Source organism: Struthio camelus, chromosome 14, assembly GCF_040807025.1.
Source record: "Struthio camelus isolate bStrCam1 chromosome 14, bStrCam1.hap1, whole genome shotgun sequence".
NCBI lineage: Eukaryota > Metazoa > Chordata > Aves > Struthioniformes > Struthionidae > Struthio > Struthio camelus.
The window spans coordinates 3066504-3083463 of NC_090955.1; the positions used below are offsets into that span (position 1 = coordinate 3066504).

A 16960-nucleotide genomic window follows, 5' to 3' on the forward strand; every position below is an offset into this window, starting at 1 on the left:
ATACACCCACTGCACCCAAGAACATCTCAATCTTAGAAATGAAGTTACAAAAACTTTAAATTAAAACTGAGAAGCAATAGAAATGATGCATGAAAGCAAGATGGTATTAAATAGAAACAGAGAAATCTTGACTGATAGAATAGCTGCAGATTTATTCAAATCTAGCTCTATTTAGATACTTGGTATTTATTAAACCTTGTAAAGCAGCCTGCTATTGATTTCTTTATGTGCTGATGTAGCAGATGATGGAGGATTTGGATGTATCTGGGAGTCCCGATGCACAGGCTCCGAGCAGGCGGGAGTTCAGCGTGTCTGACCGAGCGCTGCCGTCACACTCGGCGTCTGGAGGTTTTGCAGGTTGAAGGGCTAGATTATGCTTGCCCTCTTTCTGATTCATTGGTACCACCAAGGACTCTTTCTTAGTCTAATCAATTACTGACTTGAATGAGCGTTCTTTCGTAAGCATAGCGAATATGGTTGGGTTCAGTCCCCGTAGTGGACCTCCATGAGCTGTTACCAAACAAGGTGTACCGTACAAATGGTAGAAGATGCGTCTTGACGGCTGCTGCCATCTACAGTGTTATCATCGATGACTCCTATCTGCTGGCGAGGGTGGCAGACTATCTGCTGTGTTTGGGTTTCACTGAGCGCCCGTTATCCATTTCTGGTTTATTTAACGGCCAATAGTATGACACCATTTCAAATATAAAGCTTTGATAACGCCATTTTGGCAGTTCTTCTTTGCCTGTCTCCTAATGCCGTATCCTGCTCAGACAGTGCTTTGGTTTGTCCCCGCCGTTATTTTCCAGGAGTTCTGCCAAGCTCATGCCAGCGGAAGGGAGAGGCGACACCCGTAGCAGTTATATACATCCCCGAAATGGGGTGGGCGCAGCGGTGTGCGTAAGAAAAGGGCCTGTCCATCACTCCTTGATCGGTCTTGCCCTTAATGTGGTTTTGGTTAAATGATGCTTCCGGAGAGGAGAGCTGGAGGTCCGCTTTGGTGTTCTGAGCAGCGTTGGAGAATAGGCCTGTTGTCATAACAACTAGAAATAGAGTTGTGAATCACCGTGTTAAGCAGAAAGGCAAGATTTTCGTCCTAAAACTAAACAAGGAAAATTAGGAATTGCATTTTCTAAAACCTGAAGGTGAACTTGAAAAAACATAGAAAATATTTTCATCGTTTCCCAGAGGTCCCATATACAGTAGTGAATTGCTAAAGTGATTGAAGTGAAACTGGTGAGCTGTGTAATAAAGATTAATCCTTCTACACTCGGAGAACCTGCAGTACCTGAGACAACTGTTCTCGTTTGAGAAGTATAACACTGGAGCAGCACGGTTCATTTCCAGGTGGTTACTAAATTCATTACTGCTTTATGTCAGTCTGAGAATAAATTTGCATGTTGATTAAAAAAAAAAAAAAGGAGGGGAAAAACAGTATGCATCAGATAATAGAAGTGTGGAGAACAGTTGTACAGGGTGAGATGCCGGGGGTAAAATGCCCTTGAGCCCTTTGGGTGTCAGAATATGTAGCGCCTTTCAGCAGTGGGATTCGAGGTAGGTGTTAGGGAGCCAGGCAGGTCTACTTATCTAAGTGGTAGGGTTTTATATAAAATAGATGGAGACTTGGAATAACATCTCAACACACAGTTGGAAGCAATTATTAAGCTGTGCAATTTGTGAGTTAGGAAAAGTTACTTTGAAAAACTATACTGCAAATTTTGTTGTTGGAAACAGGTGAATTGATTTCCTGTCTCATTATACTAGTTCCCATCTCATTATACCGGTGCAACTGCATGTAACTTGATGGATCGTTCCTCGCTCACTGATGAGTAATACAGCACAGAATAAGGGACTTTCTTGTTTTAATACTTTGGGTCAAGCTTGCTTTTAAACTATAGTAGGTGTTGCGGACCTTATCCAAGAACAGCTATTCTTTGCAGTGGCTAGATGAGGACATGCACTGAAAGGAGATGAAGACAGCCAACAGATCCCCTGAAGGTCCATGAAGTACAATAGCTCAGGGGGCCACAGTTTTAATCCCCTTACAGAGCGTGTTGCATTGACCATTAATGAAAATAAAAAATTTAAAATATTTTGAAATGTCATTCTGTGAAACTTCTCAAGAGCTGAAGTTCCTGTTAGCGATTCCTTCTACAATTTTTTTGAAGTTCTTGCTTTGGAAAACGTGCAAAAAGCTTCAAAGGTCACCATATAACACCAGTTGTAACACAGCATCAGTGGTATCTGTGCAGTAAAAATTGCATGACCGCTAAGCCAGACATTATTATTTCTACAGGATTTTCTCCTTAATTTGAATAGAAATATCCTTTGTTAAAAACTGCTAGTCACAAATATATGTCAGTGATATTTTATAGCAGTTGTCTTCTAATGAGAATACATTTTATGCAGATACATCCTTTTATTTGTTTTAAATGTGCTTTTTGTTAATGAGTCATAATCTCAGTGTGTTCACCTAAGAAGCTGTATATCTTGCTCTAGCCTGTGCTGCTATACTGCATTTCTGTCGGTGCCGGTCTGCTTAGAGAGTGAAGACGTGCTAAACGTGGATGATTCTGTCTGGACTAATTTTGTGTGACGGGCATCGCCTCTGCTCGAGAGAAGCTGCAGTTTCAAATCTTAGCGATCCTGTCATCTAGGGACGGCCTGGCTCTGCGATGGGCAGAGCTGGGTGCAGAAGTTTCCACAGTATTTGGGCGTGCTGTATCCTCCTGCTAGGACCCGTGGCCCGGAGCGATCCTTTATAGCAAGTTAGGTGAGCAAACCTGAGTCAACCAAAGGGATACTCCGCGGAGCGTGTCTGTTAGAAGTCGGTCAGAACCGAGCAGACCGCGTTGGCCATTGCTCTGCTCATTTCGTAGACCGTTGTTCTTCTCTCGCTTGTCTAATCCTGTTACGAAGTAGATTAGAAATTAAATAGATACATCAAGGTCACTCTTTTGCACGAAGTTACTTTCTAGCTTTCGAAATAAATGCCTGAAGTCAAAAGTCGTCTGCTCAGGTTGTCTTTGAGTTTGATGCCATGTACCTCAAATAGTGAGGAATAACACTGGCCTTTTTGCAGCCACAACCAAGAAATCTTAGATATGCGCTTTCCACGTGATTGATGTTGCATTATCACTGATGTATGCCAGGGCAAAATCTGAATTGATTGCTGAGTGGTAGGAACAGACCGAAAAAAGAAATAAAAGAAGCCTGTCTGCATCTGTCCTTGCTGAGATGTGCTGAGTGCGATAGAAGCTTGCAGCGCTTTTTGGGAGGGTGGTGACTGAAGGCACGCAGGTCAGGAAGCGATGGCTACAAAGCTATTGCCAATCATAATTAATTTGACGAACGCCACCTTTGCTGCTTTTGTTTTGCACATTGTCTGTGACTCAGTGGCCGCTTTCTCCAGCGTGTTTGACGTCTGGGACGTGTTTCTCGGCGTGCTGTCTGGGCGTAGCAGCTCCCGCGCGCGCAGCACAGCACCCGCGCGGCCCAGTTGCGGGACCCAGGGCCGAGTCTGCACCGCCCCTCAGAGCGTTTTTATTTGCTTGTTGGCGTTTTGTTATTTATCATTTGAGTGATCAAAGATCAAATGCAGGTGACTGTCCCCCTGGGCAGCAGATGCGCCCTGCATCCGTTAGGTCATCGTAGTACGTCTTAATAGACAGCGGCGTTTGGCCTAGTGGATTGGCATGTCCATCTCGCACAAGGGTGGCTGGAATATCTCTGTTTAACAAAATGCCAAGGCAGGGGAGTAGGTACGTCCCCTCCCGCACCCAAGGGTGCGTCTCCGTGCAGCGCTCCGCCGGCCGCGGGAGCTGCCACGCAAGCCCGGGGTCGGGGCGCCAGCAGCACCTCTGCGACAGCGGGCCAGCTGCTCTGCCGCCCAATCCCACGCACAGAGCAGGAGCCTGATGCAACCGTTTGCAACAGGTCGTTAATACCAGTGTTGTTAAAAAAAAAAAAAAAAAAAGGGAAAAAAGAAGGTTCTAAATGCTGTGGTGAATTGTTAACGCAAATGCAGAGTTCTGATTTAAAGCAGCGATGAGCTGATCTGTTCTCAAAGTTTTGTGAATTCCTCTGGCGGGTTTCTTAGGACATCCACCACTAATGGTTTCTTTAAGTACTTTTTACAGTGCATGCGGCCTCTTTTTCTAGCTGGTAATGGGTATTGACTGCTTCCCTCGCTTTTTTGTTTATTAGCTCCCAGTCATACAATTTGTGCAGACGGTTGCTTATGGCGTGACCTTTAAAAGTGCATCCCGGTGGTCTGCCCGTTGTCCTGGAAAACTGTCTCCTGTGCAACTGTATAGTTGTTACTGAAAGCGAGCCGTTTAAAGACTTGCAATGCAATCTGCATTCCCCAGTACCGAGCGCGTTTGCAAAACGCTGCGCGCTGAGAGCAGACGGCCCGTGCGTTTGAAGCGCGAATCCCTGCTGTCCCTGCCCTGCATCAGCCGGGTAGGTCGCGGTGGTCCGCGTTCGCGGCACAGCTCGGCAAACCTGAGCGAGGCAGCCGTCTTGCGCTTAGCCTAGCGAAGGGACTGATGGAGAAAGGCGAGGGCCTGGAGGCCGAAACGTGTGTGATTTTGCTGTTTTTGGGAAAGGCCGCTGCAGGCGAGCCAGGCTGCTGGGCACGGCGGCTCCGTCGGGGAAGGCCGAGCTGCCTGGGCGGCGCTCCTGGGGAAGGGCAGCGCCGAGGGGCTCTCCTTCCAAGCGGTGGATGCCGCTGCGGCGGTAACAGAGCTCTTCGCAGAACGGTTTTGCTCGGAAAAGAGGCACCTTCCAAAAACGAAAACATGCATCTGAGAGAGAGGTGCGAAAGACCAAGATGCAGATGCCGCTTAGCGGTTTCCTGGAGGAGAAGATACAAGTTAGGGGGCTGCTAACCCAAAAATCCCAAACTGAGAAATGAGGGGATCGTCATTTTCATGTCCTCTGACTTATGAGCTGCAGAGCAACGCGTTGGTAGCCTGATAGCTCACTGAGTATTGGGGAGCACGAATGAGTCGCTCTTCTCTCTTTATTAGCTGTGAATCAGTCCCCGCTCCCTGGAATAAAGAACTTGCCGTTTTCTGTTGGCGTAGTATGCAGGAAAGCCCCGTCTCTGCGCTTTGATATCTTTCCTTAATAGGTTTCTTGAAAGGTTAAGCCTGAAGTGGACGGGATTATTGTGCTTGGTTATTCAGAGAAATGCTGTCCTTCGCTGGTGTAATAGCGCCTGCTAAAAACTAAGGTTTATTTTAAAAGAGAAAAAATATATGAGGAATTGAGCCAAGCGACTTGATTAATGGTGTTCTGAGACGCGCCACCTTAAAGGCTGCTTCACACTGATGTTCTTGGTAATTCTCCAAGTACAGTTGTACATGTGTTTCTTAAATGTCCAAAAATACAGCACAGGGACACAAATCATAAAGTAAGCCTATGGTTAGTGTATCAGTTCCACACTTCTCAGAATAAAGAGGCTTAGAAACCCTAAAATGTTTAGAATGATATTGGCAGAGTATAAATAATCACGAGATACACAGAGATCCAAAACAAGTAATTTGTGCGATTTTCTGTCAAGTTTTGAAGGTTAACGTGACAAATTGGAAGTGTTCATTGGACACGTGTATTGACTGGGAGGAGAGTTTGTGCTTTCATATAGATGGTGCCATGAATAGTATACTGCGTTGTTTCACGTTGCTGTTCTGGCCGCTTTGACCTGAAGTTGAGAAGTCGGAGCGTGGTAGATATTGTCAGGGCCAAACTGCCACTTGTATTTGGACCGTTGCTTATGTGGTCACATTCTGCCGCACGCTGGGGTGAGGGGGGATCATCGCTTCTCTGCCTTTCAGCCAAACCATTAACAATTATGAGATGAAAATAACATTCAAGGCTAAATGGCGATCAACTGGGGAGACCAGCAAAGGAGAACTGCCAATTTTTAGACGTAGCGTGGGTTGTTGGTAAATGCGCCGTGTTTTTGCTGACTTGGATATTTAATTTCAAATCAGAAAAATGAAATGATGATGAAATGGCTTTGAAACGGCGTTGCTCCATCCCCAGTGGCAGAGCCTCGCTCGCCGTTAGTTAGACCTTGGAGTCAGAGGGGTAACGGATGTGTCTCGAGGGCGTTCGGCGCCGGCGAGGCCCCGGGGGTGCTTGCGTGGAGCAATGTGCTTCGCGCTGCAGAGCGGGATTGGCCTCTCTCAGCACGGCCGGTGCTTTCACACGCTGCTGTCCTCGAAACGGGACGTTTCTCCGTTCAGAAGTGCTCGCACCTCGTGAGCCTGTAATTGCCTCCTGAATTAAAGCGGCGCTTCACCAGCTCAACTGTTTTAGTCCGACCGCTTTTCACGCATGGTCGCCTTGAAAATGCGGTAGAGTTTGAGCTATTTGACTCCGTCTGACTTGCAGTTCTTGCCTAAGCCTCTAAGAGGACACCAGCTGAGATTAGCGTTCACGGTCTTTCTCTCTGACACTGGGCTTGTTTCACCATCCTTCTGCAATGTTTTCTGTCTCACAGACAAAAGCCAGTGCTTGCTAGACAGGTGACCATCTCTCTGTCTTCTTTCAGAACGAGGTCAAGTGAGTAATTTGCACAAAATCCCCCCAAAGACCCTGAGGATGTTTATGTCATTTTTCATGAACCGAAAGCAAAGGAAGGCTTAGCTTTTGTGTTTAGTACGCAGTCCAATATGGATCTAGTGGCAGGAGATGCAGGCACAATGTTTCTCTGGTGCTGAGTCACAAACTTTTATTTCTTTATAGTCAGGTATAAACTATTTCACATATACCAAAAGAGCCAAGTTGGCTCTGGAAAAGTGAAGGACTGGCCTCTGTCTTGAGGTTAAAGACATACATAGAGATTTAACGAAAGTCAGTGCACGTTTCCTGCAGTAAAACTGACTTGGATTTTTTGTGTGGCTTCTGGAAAAATGGGCACAGATGTTATTTAAATGATCTTGAAAAACAGGTTTATTTCTATTGGAAAATGAAAAAGCAGAAAAACTGAACTGCCTTGACTCTGAAGGCCTTATCTGTATAGTTCTGTAGAGCTACGTTGGCCAATGAATTTCTCAATACTCGCAATTGAGTTCAACTACTTACATTTGAGAAATTATAAGGAATTATGAGATATTACATTGTCATGTCTCACTTATGGACTTGGAGAACTGCTTTTTACTTTGGGGAGTGCAGAGCATGTCATAGCAGATATGATAGGTGGGAAGGCACGTGAGGAGGGCATAGGGCTGCCTCCCTCTGGTTCTGCAGATAGGTCTGACCCAATGTTGGAGGTAGCCGTGCACCACCAAAATCAGGCAATAACATCACATTCCCCTGAAGAGTGGGAGGCTCCAAAAGCCTTTCTCCTTCACTGAGGTAGGATTTCAGGTTTTTCTTGAATGCACTGCGTCTGCATTGTCCACTACCACGAGCTGTATCTTAATGACACTATCTAATCTTGAAGAAATTGGAAATATGTGAATGGTTCTGTATTTTTTTGTTTTTAATAAAATGTCTGCAGGGCAGCTTAGGAAGGTCAGGTCTATCTGACACTGTCAGGATGCTGGTATTCTTGGAACAACCATCTGTTCAGGGTGCAGTGAAAAATGAGTTTGTGACTGCCCAAAGTCACTTTAGCTCATGAATAAAATTAAAAAAAAAAAAAAAAGAAAAAGTCCACGAGTATTTTACTACCACAACAAAGAAATGGATTTTTTTTTTTAAATTAGTGTTTCAGTCTCTGACTCGGTGAGTGATGATTCTTTAGTGATTATCAGCCAAAAGAAGGGCAAGGAAATTGAGCCCCAGGGACTTCCACTGTATGACCGAAAAGTATCTTGGCCAACAGATCAGTTGTAATGAGTTGCACAAGGGCACGCAGGACGGAGGTCAGGGACCTAGTCATGGTGAACCAGTCTGGCAGAGCTTGAAATAGGAAAGGAAACGGTCTGCAGGCTCCTATCCTACCCAGGCCTGAAGCCGGTTTAGAGATTACTTTCCCTTTCTCTCTACTATATTAATAAATTATATAGAATTATGAAAACTTTAGCACTGTAAAAGTCTTTTTCCATTTCTTTATTCCCTTCTTTATTCTCTTGGCAGCTTCAACATTTCTGCTTCCCTATTTTTTTCTTCTTTAGGGTTTTTCATGTTCTTACCGACTGCTGCATTTTTATTTCTGTTTCTCTTTTTCTTTCCTTAAGGCATGATCCAAAAATATGATCCAATTACTTCTGTAGATTTCCTGCTTTGACGATTAGCCCCAAAATGTGCCTTGTTTTTATCACCGCTTTGTACAAGCCAGGTGCGGGCAGACCAGCACAGCTTCTGTCTGTCTGTCTGTCTGGTGGAACATTGCTAATCTTAGTGTGAATGACTGTTTCAATTAGTGAAAATGCTTTCCACTTGAAGAGGGTGATTGCTGATCAGTGTACGTGTTTTCCAGGTATATGATGGATTTTTTTCCGTTGAAAATAAGTATTGTGTAAAATGAAATGAAACCAAATAATAATTTAAGGAAATACTAAAGATAAAAACTCTTGTCTTGGCAGTGAAGGCAATAAGGAGTAGCAGGTTCACGTTTGGCTGAATTTTCCAAATTAGTGAGTTTTTTGGACTAGTGAGTCCAGCCATGGTTATACCAGGCTTTCCCATGATAAATGTGTTTTAATACCTGCTGACTTTTGGTTTTGTACCCTCTTTGGTGCCATATTTGGAGAAACAGGGAACAGTACGAGCAGAGATAATGGAGGAGTAAGAGTAGAGAGGTTGGCTATCAAGAGCAGATGCCACAGGATCGTTATCATGGAGAGATCGAATCATGGTCACAACGCGGTAATAATGCAGTCCAGCAGCCTCCAGAAACTGAGAGTGATGGGATGGCAAAGCGATGAAGTGGCCCCTCGGGGCCAAGTTTATGCCACCGACCGAGCGGGTTGCGGAGCCGAGGCGTTCCTGCGCCGGAGCAGCCTGGCCGCCTCTCCGCAAACGTGGGCAGCGAGAGCAAGATCACTCGTCAAAAACGGACGCTGGTTTTGTTCAGCGACAGCTCCAAGAGAAACGCCCAAGCAGTTTGAGGGACATCCACCACCAGGCTGGTGGAGCGCTTTAGGGAAGAGAGAAACCCCTCTATGAGGTCATTGGAGTTATATTTTCCAGAAAGGGAATAGGTGATTATCCATCGGAGCTGGCCTAGGGTGGCAGTAGCAAATGGAGGGAGCTGAACCCTAAGATTTCAAGTGGGCTGAAAGCCATGCGCTGGTATTCTTCTAACAGCTGAAATACGCTGCTGCATGTGGGCTCGGCTCGGTGTGCGAGATGGCACCCTCGGGTGCCTGCCTCTCCCCCTGCACGGGAGAGGAGCAGGTGCTGCAGAGCTCATTGCTGAGATGCTAAAAACGCCCCTTTAGGGAAGTGTACTTAGTGGTGAGGTGAGTAGAAAATGCCAGATGACACGTTGGCGCCTACGTGTAACGATGCGGCTAGGTATTGTTAGTGCCGCTATGTACTGAACTCTAGAAATGAGGTGTGTTTAGCAAGCGGTGGTAACGAAAGTCCAAAGCACTGGCGTGTGAGCGCTTGCAGCCTGCCGCGCGGGGACGGCCGGATGCAGCTGCACGCCGCAGCAAATCACCAATGCTACCCACCGTAAGGGAGCCTGGAGCGAGGCCAAGCGAAGAGCTCGCTAACGGGGAGCATGGGGGCTGGCAGCCAAGGGGAAAATTCCTGCTGGTGCAAATGAAATTGGAGTCCGTCGCAATAAGGGGGAAATAAGGAGTTTCGGAAAGATATTGTACACGGCAGGTTGCTGAAAAATGATTAAAATTACAAAAAAGCTTTCCGCTGTGGAAAGTTTCATTAAAAGTCACATCTCTGAGTTTAGTCTCAATTTAATAAGAGATAACGTCTCCATCTTCTTAAAATTGTATTTAGTAGTTTATGAAGGAAATAATTAAAACATACTGTGGCATCAATCACTCTTTATTTCATAGAAAGTCTGTGTAGAAATGTATCATTCGGATAGCAGCTAGAGCTTTTATTGGCCTGCAAAATTTATTTGTTCTTATTGACACAACATTCACTAATCCAAAGTAAATGGGAAGGAAATGATTGATTTTTTTTTTTTTTAATAAAGGTTAATCTTGACCTTGAGGCTACATAAAATGAATGTTTGTGGAAACCTTGGAAAAGTTGCAGCTTTTGGGGGAAAGAGGATGTTTCCGTACTCAATAGCAGACTGATACTACCTGTCCCTGGGAGATAATCAGAGAGAGAAACCAGGAGTTATTGGGGCCCTCACTCGTATCAAAGGAGGTGTTATTACAGGACCATTCTCCCGGGGGTCCTGTGGAGAGGAGTACCGCTCTGGCCATGGGTTTCCATGCTAGAGTCACTCATTAATTTATTTTCTTAGTAACTGCTTGCTTCAGGGGAGGTGCACAGCCGTAACCGAGAGTCGAGTATAGCCTGGTATCTCTTCCTCAGTGGTCTGAGCCAGGAACCTGGGATGATTTAAAGCTGAATATCACAGGCCCTGTTCTCTCCTGGCACACTCCCATTAGCTTTGTTGTACGTCCTGCACGCTGACTTTACTCACTGAGTTTTGTTTTGGGAAAAGGCGTCCTGGGATCACTTATTTTCCTTGGAATCCAAAGCCTGAGTACCTTTCATTTGACATAAATCTTACTACCGTGGCTCTTCCCGTTTCTCTGATGCCTGCTATGACAAAAAAGTGTTCAAGAGCACTTCCTCTTTGGACCTCAACAGTAGCTTGCGGTGAGCTCTTGGAAGATTTTATTTGCCTCGGGAATGGTTTTGATCCAACTAATTTTTCCATCACTCTTTGGACATCTTATAGTTTTCAGTTACTGCCTTTAATCAAGTCTGTAAGTGTGTCTAGTGTGCCCCAAATAGATTAGTCTCAAGCCTCTATTGCAATTATCACTGTGGACTTACGTGTCACTTATCACTTAAGTGGTTTACAAGCAATTGCGCACTAAATCTTCCAGCACCTCTTCGAAGTAGCATATTTACTATCCCCATTTTACAGAAGAGAAACGGAGCGTCAGAGAGATCGAGAGCCTGGTTTGCAACATGCCAGATTGCAGCAGGGGCAGCAGGTGACGTGAAGAAGGGAGGTTGGTCCTTCTGCAGGCTGGCTGCAGGAGACTTGCCCAAGGTCACGTAGCAGCAGAGCCAGAAAAAGACAATCCAGATGTCCTGCTTTCAGTCCCATACTCGAGTGCTAGTTAGGCTTAGTCAGAGTGATGCACTGCCATGGAAAATCTCACTCTGTTCTTGAATTCTGGTGGTAAGGAGTAAAAGCCCGTAAGGCAGATAGATGGAAAGACAGATAGATTCTTCAAGCCATTGTTCACGTGAAAACAGCATCGAATGAGAAAGATAAACTGTGTATTTGGCAAGCTGCGTGCATAAGTCACGTTTAATCCCTTCCTCATGGTTTCTCAGTATCGAGCAGGAGATTATTTGTGAATAATGGGATGGTGAAAGAATACCTGGTAATGCTCTGTCTGTGGTCTTTTCTTTTGTTGTTCCCTTGAGGAACTGATAACATGAACATGGAATTACGAACTGCCTGGGGATTGCTTCCCATAAATTCCCTCGGACTCTCGCAGCGTTCTGGAGTAGATACCGGTGTCTTCAATGGGCAGATCTTTACATCTGTATTTTCATCACCATTTTTTCAAATTAATCAACTGTTAAGTACTCTTTTAATTGCATTTGATTTTAGATATATAGAAACTGATTTGGTGAATCAATCTCAGCCTCCTCTTATGTAGGATTCCTTTGGGCCGCGTTCGCCAGGGCTTTGCAGCGAGTCTCGGTCCCTCCTGACTAGCTTGGCTGAGGACGGAGAGTGGAACGGCGCGGATGGCTTTCCTTCTGTTCCCGTATCTGCAGAGGTTTCTGTTTTAATTAAATACAATACTGGGAAAGGCAGCAGAACCTGCAGAAATGCACGGAGGTGGAAATGTGAGTGTGCGCAATAAGAGGTAGATAGCACATGGTTAACCCGCGCTGCGGTGAAGAGCTCGGAAGAGGCTTGGCAGTGTGGTTGATGTGCAAAGGCTGGACAAAGTTAATTTTAAAGCTGCTGAACAACAGTGATTTTTAGAAATCAGGGTTATTTTTTATTCTGTTCAGATTAAATAGGAAGATGGAATTTTTGTCTCTGCTCTCGCCCTTCACTGCTGCGACGCTAGAAAAGTGTAAAGAGGACCTGGAAATCTTGGCTCCTGATAGCGAAGGACTCTGTGATGAAGGACTCTCAGAAGATGTGTGCTGGGTCTTGCTGGAAAACTTTATGTTTGGAATGTTTGGAAACTTTAGGACCAGCAATAATGCTCAAAATGTGGTGTTTCCTGCTCACGCTGAGTCTTTTCTGCTCCCAAAGCTACAACATGCAGCAATATAAAAGTGAATAATCCAAGTCCTGTTGGAAAGATATCTTATTTTTCCTCAAGAATTGCTTAATTAATTTCTTTCCACCTTTTTATACTGCTTGATGAATGTTATTTCAAACTACTGTCAAGGGAAAGGTGAGGAGGGAAAAATGAACCACCTACATACTGCTTCTAATACAATTGCATCTCCCCTGAAAAACAGAGAATTAGAAAAATAAGCGTTAGACTATAAGCTTGACAGAGAGCATTTATAATAGTCGTACATGCTTCTACTTTAATTATCCTTGTCAGTGCATTTTGTAAAACAAGGAATTATGTAAGTTAAATAAAAATCGGAGACAGGCCAGGATATTTGAAGCTCCCCTTTCAAACAAACAAAGCCTGTTTGTGTTGTTGTCTGTTACCACAGACCTTTTATGCCACGTTCCTGTTAAAATAAAAATGAACATATCTGATAATATGAATTTGTTTTGTTTGAGGGAAGGTTATTAAGCCTATACTCACGGAAATCTAACAAAACTGGAGAACTGTACAACGTTTCATATGTAGAAAAAAGGCTCCAGACTGAAATCAGTGGACATCTGTTCATGCCCTGTTATTACCACGATTAAGCTGAAAGGCTAGATGTTTGCAGTTGCTAATGCCTCACATTCTGGTCGTGTTTGGAGGCATCTTATTGCAGACACTGGACTAACCCAGAAACAATATCCTTGCTCCAAAGCGATCACGATGCAAATAGTTATGACAGAAAAAAAAGAATAATTCTTTCTATTTTGAAGATGACAAATGTAGCTACGGAGCAATTACAGATAGGCCACCAAGGCCACTGAAGCCAGTGCTTCTGCGGTTTTGTGCCTAGACACGCACATCCGGAGCTTCATCGGGAGATTCAGAATTTGCAAGAAAACGTGTATACTCAGGTTATTCATTTGCCGATTGCACACTATTAATAAGCTCGGTCTGGGTGTAGCTACTTTTTCCAGCCTGGCCTGCTGTGGCGTTTCTGCCCTTCACAACGCTGAGTGAGTGTTTTATCAAGAATTGTTTAGGAATGAGGTTTGTCTTTAAATAGAGCCTAGTTCTTTCTCACGTTTCTTTGCCGTTCCAAAAATCTTTGCTGAATAATTTATCAAAATAACCCTTTTTCTTTAGTTCTTTCTTGAGTAGGACATAGGAAGAGCGTCTGCTGCCTAACTGGCGCTTCTTAGAAAAACTTAGAAAAACTGTGAATACGCATGAATTCAAAGTATCTGTTTTATGAATGTTTGCTCCAACTTGAGTGAGTTACTCCTGAAAAATGTTCTGTTCTGATGAATGTTTCTACCAGAAAAATTCCCCGTTACAATATTTGTGGAAAGCAGAGGACAAGGACACAGTTGAAGTGTCTTTATTTACAAATACATTTGAATATTCATGGTGCATATTTGAATATTCACCCATTTTCCACTCATGTGAGTGCAGCATGTCTATTTTAAGGTAGACTACATCTGTGGCCATTTATTTTATTATCGGAAACATCCTGTCAGAAAAAGTGGTGCAAGATTTGGGCAGCAGAAATCCTACCGCATGACTGAGGCCTTAAACAAACTCATAAATCACAGCGGCTGTCTTTCTCCCCTGACTGGGTAGCATGAAAAATGAATATTAAAACAGAATGTGCCCCCTGCTTGGGGGGTGGTTATGGAAGTTACAAAGGAAGATTTAAACCCACAACTTCCATTCAAAGCCATCTGGGTGCCGTAGCGGGATGCGATGCATCTGAACCCCCCCCTCCCACCCCTTTGATGAATCACTTTTCATCATCCATTGCACTAAGAAGACTCATATCCTGAAATGTCTAAAGGAAGGCAAGGATGAAAGCACTTTGGGCCCAGTCAGAAAGAAATTCATTTTCAATTTGCAAACAGTGCTTCTGAAAAATATTGCCGCTACTCGCCTGCTCCGCGTGCAGCGCTCAGCGCTTTTCTTCCTTCATCTGTCCCCTGTCAAGAGCTCTTCAAGTCGTCTTGTGGGGAAATTTCCTCCTACAGGTTATTTCAACATTTTTACCCTATACCAATAAATGATGTTGCCAGCAAAGATTACTTCTTTCCAGGACTGGCAAACACTTTTTCTGAACTGAAGGCTTGTTTTGAATACAATTGGAAAAAACCATAGGACGCGGGCTGATAACGTTTAAAAAAAAAAATCACATGGGAATAAAGGGAGAAGGGAGATTTTATCGCCTGCACAGTAGTTGGAAACACTGCTCTGATTATCTTTGGACTGCGTAGTTTTTCTTCGTGTACCTGCTGATGAAGTGCTTAGCTCCGACGTGTGGCTGTCACAGGCCGTCGGCTTCCCAAGGTCACGGCGACTGGCGGGTGGCGGAGGGTCCCGCTGTCGACTCGCGGCTGCCGCAGGCTCTCGACTTGCTCGGCAGGGCCGCGGGATGGGTGAATTCTGCTTAAACCGGTGCCGGGCCCCACAGCAGTCAGCCAGGCGCAGCAAACTTCGTTATTTTTGCATGCCGTGGGCTTTGGTTCCTGTAAAACCAAGTCTTTCTATTCATCTTCTCTTTGAAGGTACGTACGTTCTTACCGCCAGAATGCCCTCGCAGCTCCTTAGCGTGGTTTCAGGCAGTGTGAGCCACCGTGACACTAACTAATCTGCTGCCTCTGCTGACTGCTTTGGTGCAGTAGCGATCAGAGCTGCTCAGTAAGAGCTATTTTGGTAGCTGTTAAGAGCTACGCTTTACATACCTGAGATCCTTGCAGACCCTCTCTAGATCTAAACTTACTTATCGTCTGGTTAGTTTGAAAGGAGTGAAAATTGCATTGGTTGAATAATTTGCATGTTTGGCCTCTCTATTAAATAACTACTTTTTTTGAAGGTGCTGCTGGTCTTCAAGGTCTTCATCCAATGTTCAGTGAAGTCCGTGGAAAGAAGGAACTCCATTGCTTGAAAGAGCTTTTGGTTCAAACCCAACTGAGAATTCCTGCAGCAAAGGTGATTTTGCTCAAACCAGTAGATATTTTTATAATTAAGTCGGTTTATTGCAATTCTTCCGTGTGTGTGGGGGGGGGGGGGTGGGGGCGGAGGGGAGTGCAGTGCACTTGTTTTAACAGGCCTAGAATCAAAAGTATTCAGAGTTATCATGCAGCTTTCTACATCTGTTGTCTCTCAGTAGAATTTCAGTGCTTAACCATTTGTATAGCGGTGATTTGTATTAATGGAGGAAGGATTCAGAGATCCCTACTTCTTTTTTTTTCTTCTAGACACGTCATATACACCCTCCAAAAGTAACCTGTTTTCAGAAGCAGAGAATTCATGAACTGTTTCAAAGTATAATCTCAGAATCTCAATATGGCATTTTATTTCTTAAGCAGTTATAGCCATAGTCTCTTTGTTCTCTTTTAGCAAGGCTCAAGTCCAGTGCGAAATTTCCTTGTTCATACATGCATTGAACTGTACTAGGAAATAACTTGTTGGAAAGAAAAAGTTATCACCAGTTATTATTTTATTACTCGGTATAGCTACAGGATAGTACCTATGTACGCAGGGAGGGAGACGAAAGAGCTTTTTCAAGTTTATTGAAACTGTTTGGGAAGTCAGCATGAGCCACCATAAAAGATTTCATTTCCAAGAGCAGCTGAGTGCCTCTCTTCTACAGTCTGTCCAGTTTAAACAGCGTGAGTGCCAAAAGTAGCTGTCTGTGTTGACATGGACGTGGAGGTGAAAATCTTGGCCACAGGATCTTTACTGGGGGCAGGATATTTTGGCTGTAAACAAAGACTAGGAGATATACTTCTTAGTGTGTACGGTACAGGTATGGTACAGGTACGATGTACAGGTACAGTGGGAGAGGAGATGCGCAGTTCTCTAGGTCTTAGCTTAGTCTTGTGTGATTAATAGAAATATATAAATGCTTTCTGATTTTCATGTTTGACCCTTAATAGGAGAGCGAGGATGAGGACAGAGAACAGCTGTGTATCCTAAAGCTAAACGGGCTTCTGAAGCATCAGCACATTTCCCTCAGACATCATCCTGACCTTTGAAATTTCAGGGGAAAGCAATCAGTCCTGAAAAGGGGTCTCTTCAGGATTTTTACATTGTGTTTATTCTCCCCCTCTCTTATTTCAATTACCTTAACGTTTATATAAGTCAGAAATGTACTTCAGCACAGCCAAAGAAAAATAAAGAAGAGATACTAAATTTTCATTGCTGTGCAGCCCTTATCTAACACAGCATCAATGTCTTTATTATAAGATGCAAGCGTACCTAAGACATATGCTGTCAGTGGTGTCAAGTGGAAGGTGGCACACTGCATCATTTCTGGGCATTAATACTTTCATTTCTTTTCAAATAGTTTGCAGAGCAGATGCCACCTGGCATATAGACTGTGCACGATTAAATCAAATTGAACAAATGAGTCTGAAAGATTCTCTGGAATTACTTCAAACTCTGTACTGTCACTGTAAGGCACAAGAAGAAACATATGCTATTAATTTTTTTCTCAGAAGAGGCAGTTCACTCGCCCATGCACTATTTGCGCAGAACTTACT

At 44.2% G+C, this 16960-nt stretch overlaps 1 long non-coding RNA gene across 1 annotated transcript in view; it reads left to right on the forward strand.

Annotated features, from left to right (window-relative positions):
* The window catches only part of LOC138060968 (uncharacterized), a 115763-nt gene that overhangs the window by 32000 nt on the left and 66803 nt on the right, over nt 1–16960 (forward strand). Inside the window, exon 6 of the long non-coding RNA XR_011134486.1 lies at nt 15289–15404. This is a non-coding gene — a long non-coding RNA (uncharacterized lncRNA). The remainder of the gene's footprint in view (nt 1–15288; nt 15405–16960) is intronic.